This window comes from Numida meleagris, chromosome 3 (genome assembly GCF_002078875.1).
Source record: "Numida meleagris isolate 19003 breed g44 Domestic line chromosome 3, NumMel1.0, whole genome shotgun sequence".
In the NCBI taxonomy this organism is placed as follows: domain Eukaryota; kingdom Metazoa; phylum Chordata; class Aves; order Galliformes; family Numididae; genus Numida; species Numida meleagris.
The window spans coordinates 63,089,910-63,100,522 of NC_034411.1; the positions used below are offsets into that span (position 1 = coordinate 63,089,910).

The following is a 10,613-nucleotide window of genomic DNA, read 5'->3' on the forward strand; positions in this document are numbered from 1 at the left end:
AACTGCATCTCCCTTCCCTTCTCACTGCCCTGTGGCACAGGCAGGGCAAGACACAGCACTCAGATCATATACAGTTCTAGAAGGCTCTGGGTGACAGTGCCTATTTTTCACATTCACCTGAAAAATATTTTTTTTTCTCATTAGTTGCAGAGGGGAGTATACCAAACTGACTGTAATAATTTTGGCTCTTGTAGGGTAATATTTACACACACACACATAGAATTACATTACAATATCACTGGTGCCTGAAACCAAGCAGCTGTATCCATATAAAAAAGACAGATTATACAATACAGAAAAGGTAAAATTAAATTGAATTTATCAGGTTCCATCACCTTGGGTGAGCAACAAAGACACAATCAAAAATACAATAAATAATCTGTGAATACCTCAGCTTACAATTGGACAAGGTTCACGGCCAGTTCAAAAAAAAAGCATCTAGGATAGCTCCATTTCTCTCGAGGAGGACAGGTAGAGATCCCATCTCACATCTGATTGCCTCTGCTTCAAGATTTCACTTGCTTCACTGCTGCAGCTGTAATTTCAGCAGAGTATGTAGTAGCCATGCAGTCACTGGTAGCTTTTGGACAGTTGTAGATATTTACCTACTTGCCCTTTTCCTAATTTGGTGTCAAAATAAATGAATCCCTCAGAGGTTAATTAAGAATTCTATTAACTTCCCTGCTTCGCTCATAGAATAGGTCACCCACAGACTCAAAATCTCAGGCTGGAAAGCAAGCTGAATCTCAAAAGAAAGCAATAACAGCACATCCTCGGAAAGCTGCAGGGAGGCAGGCAGTTATTTCCCTTGTTGATATTCAGTACCAAAAAAGCAACAAGGAAAAAGTCCCTAATCTGTGAGCAAAAAGAAATGAACTCTTAATAATTGTGTGATGCTATTTTTGTGCAGCCCAATAGCATTTTCAATTTTATTGTTCTTTTCAATAAACGACATTACAATTATTTTTGTTTGTTTTATTGTACGCTTCCTCTCCTTCCTCATTACCTAATTAAATGTCAGTCTAATGTACTCCCTGATTTAAGTGTCTCTACTTGTCCACAACTAACAAGTTCTTTAAATAATCCTGGTTTTCTATGAAAAAAAATAATAATCCTCCTCAATCCATTACTGCTCATCAATCAGAAACTGAGATACAGACATGAGAAAAATCAAACCAATTCCTTTTGAGATTGAGGAAACAAGTCTTGAGAAGTCCTTTTCAGCAGGAATATGACAATTCAATATTACGTTATTTCTTTACTCATCTTTATGTTGTACACACAAATACAGACAACTCCATCTCACAGACTTCATTCATTTTTGCTGTCATCCCTCTAGCTGATGCACGCATTTGGGAAACCCTGATGTGTGCAAGAGGTATCCTCCTGTGGCAGATGTCCTGGCGCAGCTGGGCTGCAAAGGAGAGCTTTGCTCTACATGGGGCAGGGCAGCTTCTGGGGGTAGGTCGAATGCACACTTGGACCCATGACTTGGAAAATGTTTTTTGGGACTACACAATAACATAGCCATGCTACTTGTCTGGGAACATCCACCTGTTTTCCTACCTTAGGAATGAATCTTGCCAATGCTGTTCCCTCACTCAGAGCTATCCACGTGTCTAGCCCCTTTTGTGTATGGTGTGCTAACCTGACTCCCTAAAGTGGGAAGAGAGACAGCAGAGGTGGTTTATTAGTCCATTTGCAAGCTAGGTAATCAACAGCTTGAGAAGGACAAGAGAAGGCTTTACAAGAGCAAGGTTGCCCTTAGACTAAGCCGTTTTACTGCTTCTCTTTCATTATACTCTTTCAGTAATGAGATAACTCAGTGAAACTTGATGGTCTGGGACATGCAAGAGGTTGTATAATGTGATCTTAAGGTCCTTCCGGCCATCTACTCTCCAGGTAAACAGCATCCAAGGAAACGCTTGAGGTGAGCAGACAAAGACATCCTTCTAGATTCCAGGCCAAAGTGACATAGTGATTTTGATAGACAAGAATTAAAAAAAAAAAAAAAAAATGATTTCAATATCTGAAACAATTTGCCTCAAGAGAAGAATAAGAGTGTTTTTGTCAGAGAGAAAGGCCATTAGGCAGACCGTGGAGGAATTGAAGGGGTTTCTCAAATAGAAAACGTTCTAACCTCCAGAAAATAAAACAGCTATACCTCTCATATGCTTTAATCCTATCATATTTCATTGACAGACTTTTGTCTAGTTAATAAAACTTGGCTGTCAGAGGCCTCTTGATTCCTAATGACTGCTACCATAGCTCCTACAGGAAAGAAAATGGCAGAGCTAAACCTAAATCAAGCCTGCAGAGCAAGCAAGACCCACTGGACAGCAGCCCCAGCCCAGACCAAACATGAGGGCAGCATGGTCCTCCCAGCCTCCTTCACCAGGGTTGTGAACAGGGGCACGAGGATGAAGAGATGGTGCATGAGGCAAGAGCAGAAGGGGTCACAGTTCCAAGCAGTAGTCAAGATGGTGCTGACATGTTTAGCTTCTCTCTCTTCATTTTATCTACTTGTTACAGCCGTTTAAAATTGTACTGCTGTGACCATGCCTGTGTCTTTGCTGGCACTGCCTGCCCTTCGTGCTTAATTCAAACTTCTCATGTCCTTGCTCTCTGGCCTTGTGCACATCGAGTACCATGTGCCTTGGCTCCTGCTGCAGAGAGCTGCCTTCTCAGAGCTGATCCATACATCTGTGACAACACAGCCACATTTTAATTAGTTCTATAGGGGGATGAAGAGGACTGACCTTTGCACTGCTTCTCTGCTTTTTTTGGTGCAGTGTTATGATCGGCACTGTTGAATACAGACTGCAGGAAGCAAAAATGGCTTTCTGTCATTTTTTAACTTCTTCAGGCTGCCTGACTGCTCTTGGCTAGACCCTGAAGCTGCCTTAAAGCTTGGGATATACAGACACTCACACCATTTTTCTAGTAACTCGATACTCTGAAGACATGAAATCACAGCATTCTTAGAGTACAGAATACTACAAGAACACGTAGGTGCTCCATCAATTCAGTCAAGCAGCAGCATAGGCTGCCAGGTCAAACAGCGTCTCTCCATGAAGGTTTTCAAGACCTGACAGAAGAAAGCCCTTTCCAAGGAAAGTCATCCTAGAATCCTATGAATTATCACTGTAGTTGTGCTGTATGCGCATGCATAACTGTGCTGAGTGGGGATCAGAAAAGTCCAGAAGGCAAAAGAACTGGAGAGAGTAGCCTTTTCACTATTTCTGTTTTTGTTCATTTGTTAGTTTTATGGACAAAGTTACAGAAAACACAAAAAGGTGAGGATCTATAAAATGACTCTTCCCACAAGACATTGTAGAAAAGTGAAAATAAAATGAATGTAAATAAAACAAAGTGCTTGACCAACACTAGTTATCAATTAGTCTAATTTATTGATAGATAGAAATAGTTAAGATTCAGCTCTTTCTTTTGTCATTTTTCTTGCTCAACTGCAAAGATGAATACTTCTTGGGATTATTGGCTTTGTCACGATTCATAATGTATATGACTGAAGAGCCATTTAAAGTTCATCAGTAGAGGCAACTGCAAATAACCACAGGGGAAAAAATCAGAATAACTTCCTCAGGAGTTTAGGGATACTATGTTTTCCAACGATTCTCCAGTATTTCTAAAAAATAAATATCTTTATCTTTTAAAAACAAAATCCAATCTCCAAATATTGGCAAGTCTTTCTTGTCAAAGTGTGAAGTGCTTTTTCATGTTATCTTTTTTCATTTGTCACTCCACTTTGCAGGCCTCATTGGCAAGATAAAACTGTAATTCTGCAAGGGAGTGGGAGCAGTGCTTGCTGTTGAGCCAAGTTTAAAAGTTAGTATTCTGAAGGAATTAAAAATAAAGACCAAACACATTGTTTTGAGGGTCAAGGAAGTCACATTTTCTAATCACAGTTTACAAATAACTCAATTTTTTTTGTCATAAATGAAAGTTATCCAGTTTAAGTCTTTTTTCAATTGTTGTTATTTTAGTTCTGAAGTACTGAAGTACCAGCAGCAGACACAACTCTTAGGACAAATCATGCTTAGGAAGATACCGCTCAATGAGGTCATTATGTCACTATCATTAGCTGTGTTCAAGATAAAGATGGACAAATGGAAAGTGGAATTACTTCAGTGTTTAATCCTGCTTGATTCCAGAGGTTAGACTGGTGATCAGGGAAGCTGTGTCCCATAGTACCCTCTACAATAAGTTTTACAGTCTAAGTGTATGATAAAGGATAATAAAGGATTCTCTGAATGAATACAGAACTTCAAAAAGAGATATGGAATCCAGAGTCTGTGGGAAAGAAAACACTGAATTAAATTCATCTCTTATTTTCACTGACTGGAATGATAGCTCCTTTTAACTTGTTCTTCTTAACTTGTTCTCAGAACAACTTCAAGTAATTCCTAGGTTAAACAGCAGATGCAGGATTTAGACACAAATTTTACATAATTCTGGCTCGATATCTTTTGCTACAGAAGCATAAACTGCTCTGGCAAATGCTTTTTTTTTTTTTCTTATTTCTATTCACATTTGTACCTAGCTCTAGAGCCAGCCCTCCTCTGCTCTTGGGATGAAGAACAGAGGAATAGCATTAACAGCGTGCTTCCCGATGTACATATAACCAGGATTTACTCCTTACTACGCTAGGATAAACTAAAATGCCTATCATATTCTGCAGAGTATTTAACTGCTGTGCCAACTAAAGCAAGAGCTATGCTAAGCAATAAGAACTACTTAGTACACAGATATAATGCCTGTGTTGAAGTAGAAGCAAGTAAATATCACCATAATGTGCTCCTTCCTACACATACTGTGAAATCCTTCCCAAGGAAGCAGGGCCTGAGTAGCAGAGCTTAAATTCAGTCAAGATGGCTAGGACTACTTCACAGCTTTCTCTGACTCAGTAACCCAGCACAGCAGTACTGGAGACAAAGTACCAATGGGTGCTACATATGCAAAACAGCTGGACTTGAATGTTGACTCACACCCACTAAGATGTCTGACAGCTAATCCTGTGAGCTGTCGCCTGCTGTCCTACCGAAAGCCAACAAAATACTGTGGGTCTTTCTGTTCCCTGAGCCAGTCCTCCCTTTCTTTGGATAAACACAGATTGCATTTGCAGACTCAGCTCTCTCCACCTCAACCTATCCACAGAATTTCTCAGAAAGAAAAATGGCAGTAAAACTAACATTACTAAGGGCAAGCATCCTGTCAAAGACCATGAAATGTACAAAGAAATTTCAAATTTCACATCAAAGAATTTTAGTAAATAATGAATATCTGCGATACAAAACCAGGACCCATCTCATGCTTGAAATCTTCTGAAATTGTTTAGAAGCTGTTGTACTCCTGAGCAATTGAACCATTGTGCTGGTGTGGTCTCACCTTGAGCACTGGGTGCAGGTTGGGGGTCCACAACATAAGAAGGACATAAGACTATCAGAGAGCATCTAAAGTAGTGTTACAAATATGGTGAAGGGTTCAGAGGTCAAGGTGTATGAGGAGTAGCTGAAGCCCCTTGGTTTGTTCAGCCCAGAACAGGAGGCTGACGGGACACCTCATCGCAGCCTACAACTTCTCACAACAGGAACAGAGGGGCAGTGCTGAGCTCTGCTCTCTGGTGACAGCACAGGGCCTGAGGGAATGGCATACAGCTGCATCAGGGGAGGGTCAGGTTGAGTGTTAGAAGATTCTTCACCAGAGGGTGGTCAGGCATTGGAACAGGCTCGCCAGGGCACTGGTCTTGGCCCCAGGCTGCCAGAGTGCAAGGAGCATTTGGAGAACACTCTCAGAGACGGGGTTTGATTGTTGGTTGGTCCCATGTGGAGCCAGGGTCTGGACTCCATGATTCTTGTGGGTCCCTTCCAATTTGGGATGCTACAAGATTTTATGGTTCTATGAAATTATAAGGAAAAGAAGGGAGGTGATGCAAAAAGCATCCTCAGCATTGTGGCCTAGGAGCAAACAAACCATGAGGCCCTGACAGTATAACATCTGCCAGTCAGGTAACATAAGCTCTCTGGTACTCTGCAGGTTGAAAGAGCACTGATATTTCTGTTACCCAAAATGCTTGAAATCTTCAGTGCAATGGCTCCTCACTGAATACTTATTTATTCCAGATGAGGATCTTCTGTGTCCCAGAAAGCTGAATGGCCATACCATTCCTCATGACAAGACAGCAACACGTACATTAACACTGAGCTGCTGGCAAATAGCGTACAAAAGCTGTAATGAACTGTAACAACTTGAAGAATACTAACGTAATTGGTTATGGTATTTCCACTTGCTGAACTGGGAGTCCTCATTGGTGGCATTCATCCTTGTATGAAGGGCTTACCACAAGAGATTACATGCTCCAGTCATGTTACTTAAAATCTAACAATGCTATATCAATAAAATAACAGCTATGTGCCAGTTTTTCCCAAGGCACTGGACTTCAGATACTGTCTCCTTGCTTTTTACACAGAGGCTTTAGTACTCAGCGAAAGCATTTACACCAAGTAGCTGGACACGTTTGATGATAATGCAGTGGTAATCTGTGCACAGAACAAGGTAAGAATTTTTGCAGACCCCTTCCCAGCTGTAAGGCTATGCCACACTTGTGTAAGCAGCTGCTGCAGATTTTTGAAAGGTCTTGAAGGTTTGAGAGAGAGCTACAAACAAAACATATCCAGAAAGTATCAATGTGACAATTTTGTACACTGTCAGCGTGAAACCCAGAGACTCCCTGAGTATACACTAGAAGCCCAGCCATATTGTTTTAGAAGTCCTACCATGTGCCTGAAGATCATCACTGCCGATGCTTCTGACACAGGGAGCTCTTTTGGATTCTCTCAGTGTTTTTGGGTTGATTCCAGAGCAGATGAAAAGGATTCTACACCAGAGGGAATTTCCTGTGCACAGTAAAAATAAACTATGAGAAATGACATTTACGAGGGTGGATAGTGATAGGACAAGGAGGAATGGTTTTAAACTGAGACAGGAGATTTACATTAGATGTTAGGAGGAAGTTTTTCACTCAGAGGGTGGTGAGGCACTGGAACAGGTTGCCCAAGGAGGTTGTGGATGCCCTGTCCCTGGAGGCATTCAAGGCCAGGCTGGACATGGCTCTGGGCAGCCTGGTTTAGCAGTTGGCAAACCTGCACTCAGCATCAGGGTTGAAACTTGATCTTTGAGGTCCTTTTCAACCCAGAACATGATTCTATGATATTGAAATGGACAGTGATAATAAGATGGAAAATATAGGATTGTAATTATTATCACTGCTCTCTAATTTTCCCACTCCCAAACTCTTTCTGACTGTACGTTTTGCCTGTTTCTGCTACACCATGCCTCATTCCTTAATTTCCTGTACACCTTCCAGCATGCAATATGACATAAGCCAAGTCACATTTTGTTCAATGGATGAAAAACCACACTTGGGCTTTCTTCACTTACATTGTGACCTTGACAGTTCTAGTTAAGTGCACCAGTTAAAAAAATAATTGTGATCGGCATTCATTGCAGAAGCAGAACTGAGGCAAGAAAAATCAATATGAACATGGGTTAAAACAGCTTCAGTACATCCATCATAGTAATTTACATAAGTTTAAATCAATTTAATTAAACTGGCTTACTTTTTTTTGGTAGAGAAAGTCTCACAGTGTGCCGAATTCGATCAATTGACAGGATTAAAACAAAAAAGTAGCTGGTGACTTTCAAGTTCGAGGCAAGTTACTGGTAGTGTCATGGAGAAGGAGCCACATGAAGATCGTTGGAGGCAACCTTAAGAGTAGGAAATTATTCAGAATGGAGAATTATTCCTTACAGTTCAGTGGTATATATCAGGCAAGTATGACTACTCTGATAAAGCCCTAGTATACAATTATTTGCAAATTACTTATCATATTTTGGGACATACTGGTCACAGCAGTAATCAAAATGTTGTCCCTTGCTGAAATGCACACAAAAAAATAGTGGGCTGTTGAGCCCTTCTCTAAGGAGAACGCTTTGCTTATGACTGGGAGCAATGCCATTTTTACCAAACCCAGTTTGCGGAGCTCATCAGCTATGATGTCAGTGATTGATTTTATGCAAGAACTCTTCATGATCCTCTTTCAATTAGGGAGAGGACCTCCAAGGAAACAATTTTCAAATCCTTTCATTACAGCTGTATTGTGAAAAGAACTTACTGTCATGGCATTCTTGCTGGCAGTCCATATGCACATACCATGATCACTCTATGGCCCACACTGGACGTAGAAGTTAGAATAACTCCTTATAGAAATGCTAGGGATTTTATGCACAGATCATATAAGATTGAAGATATGTTTGCTCTATTATTCTCCAAAGAAGGCCTTATTTTCCTCTAATATACAGTCCATTTTTGAAGTACATAGAATTTGTATGAGCAAGATGGAACATGTTACCTAGATGTTGTTTTCTGTGACTAGTCTTCTCTCCCTTCACCGCTCCAAGACAGTAGGGGCTGGGGACAGGGAGGAATCTTAAATGCCTTAACAATTGTTTCTTTTAAAACAAACTATTGACGATTGTATACAGTTTCTCATTTTGGATGAGCATGAACTTCCACCAGGCTCTGATTTATCCAGGAAAACAATACAGAACAAAGTAAACAAGCAACAAACTTCTATTGTTATTACTGTGTTTGCAATCTCCCCAAAATCTTTTTTTTTCTGTATGTATCTTACATTTTCATGTAAGATATCACTTCAGCACACAAACATTCTCATATGACTACTTGTATTCTTCTGATCTCTGAAACTCAAGGGTTCTGATATTATTTAGTCCACTTACTCCTGTCTGGTTTCTGACTCTGCCTTTTTCTCCAGTCTGCCTTATGGCTAAGGAGCAAATCAAAGAAAATAGCTCCTGTCTTACCTAGACAATTGCTACACCAACCCTATGAACAACAGCAAAAGAAGCAAGATGGACGTTTGAACAAAAATAATGCAAAATGTTTGGTAAATCAAACATGAAAGGATAAAGAAAAGACCAGATTAGGAAATTCTCAGTGTTGCACTTTCCCTCCTACCGTTGCACTGCATCCCTTTCCCTCCTACCACACTTGATAATTCTTTCTACCAATCACAGAACTGACTGTCACAGTGCTGCATAAAGATTACCCTCTATCTTGTACGGCACAAATAAGTACATTTCGCTAGTGCACGGAGACTCCTGAATTATGGGCCAGTACTACTGCAATAGTAGTGTGAACCTTTTTTCCATCCTCCTATAGGACACAAAGAAAATGTTTGCTATTTACCATTTTTCAACTGCATACTGCCAAGAAGGATAAGATAAGATGGTTTTGTCCATCATAGCAAAACCACGTATAAATGCTGCTGGCTTTAGTCCTGTGTAACATTTATTTAAAGCTTCACCAGGCTTTCACCCTGATGGGTGAAAAAAGGGGAAGTTTCCCACTGAGCAGTTTCTACTACCAAGAAAGAGTCTTCAAATGTATTTGGAACTCTCTAATAGTAATTTGCCAGGCAGTTATAGTGGTCTATCAAAAAGTTAGGTCTTTAGAGCTGCCAGCATGCTAACTCCCAAGTACACAGGTGGGCATCCCTCTCTGTAGCAACAAGATTACTGAGATCTGAACCCATTCCTTCACAGCCAACTTGGGTGTAAGGAATAATGGTTTTGAATTTAGAGAGTACCTTCTCCTGTTCCAGTCCAGATAGCTATAAGGGGTCAAAATATTAGAGCTCCTGACAATTGCCAAGCAAATACTACAGTAGCACAGGTTGGTCTAGCTGGACACTAGAAGTTTGAATTGGTAAGTTCAATCCCAGACCTGTGTCACCTGCACAGGTAACGTGAATATCATTGTACAGGTGATTTTCTAAGAAGAGAGGGTTGTTAAATTTGGACCCTGACTCTGTAGCTTTATTTGGTGGTAGTCCCTGTGAAGGGAGCAGCCCCTCAGTACTGCTGATAGTGTTGCTGCGGAAGACTTCATCTCATGAAACCTCAGCTGCAGTAAGGTCTACACATCACCAGATACCCAGTACACACGTAAAGGCTGCTGTGATCCCATCACTTGTGTTCTTCAGACTTCAGCTCACATGGTCAGTCACTATATTAAACACTTAATATTTAAAGTGTAACGTGAAGAAAAACACAGCAATGACAGCAGAGTAACAAGGCCCTAGGCTGCAACAAGTGAGGGTATGCTTAAACAACAGCGGTAGGCACAGAAATAAAGAAAAGAAGCTGCTTACCTTCAGAAGGCCTCAGATACACAGGGATCTGCAGCAATAGATACCTTTGCCTCCACTGCCAACCCTCAAATGAGGTCTGGGGAGGGATGGATCCTGGCTCCACCTGTTCTAGTCACTCAGGGGCATTGCATGTACCTGAGCTCCCCTGGGTTGGCCCTGCCTTCCCACCAGGTGCTCAATCACTGGTTCAGGCCATGACTTAGCATTTCTGCTAAATTAAGACAGATTAAGTGACGTATTTTGCAGAAGTGTAACTCATACTGCTGTCACATTCAGGATCAGTAGCCAAATTTCTGGAATTATTTTCACAACACATTGATTCAGATTTGTCTTCTGTAGTAACTGGAAAGATCAACACGATGG

The 10,613-nt window shown here is 40.9% G+C and overlaps 1 long non-coding RNA gene across 1 annotated transcript; it reads right to left on the reverse strand.

Annotated features, from left to right (window-relative positions):
- On the reverse strand, positions 3,411–10,341 carry LOC110396803. Its single transcript, XR_002437274.1, has 4 exons — positions 10,251–10,341; positions 7,638–7,785; positions 6,795–6,914; positions 3,411–3,561 (listed from the first exon to the last, which is right to left on the reverse strand). It is a non-coding gene; the product is annotated as an uncharacterized LOC110396803 (long non-coding RNA).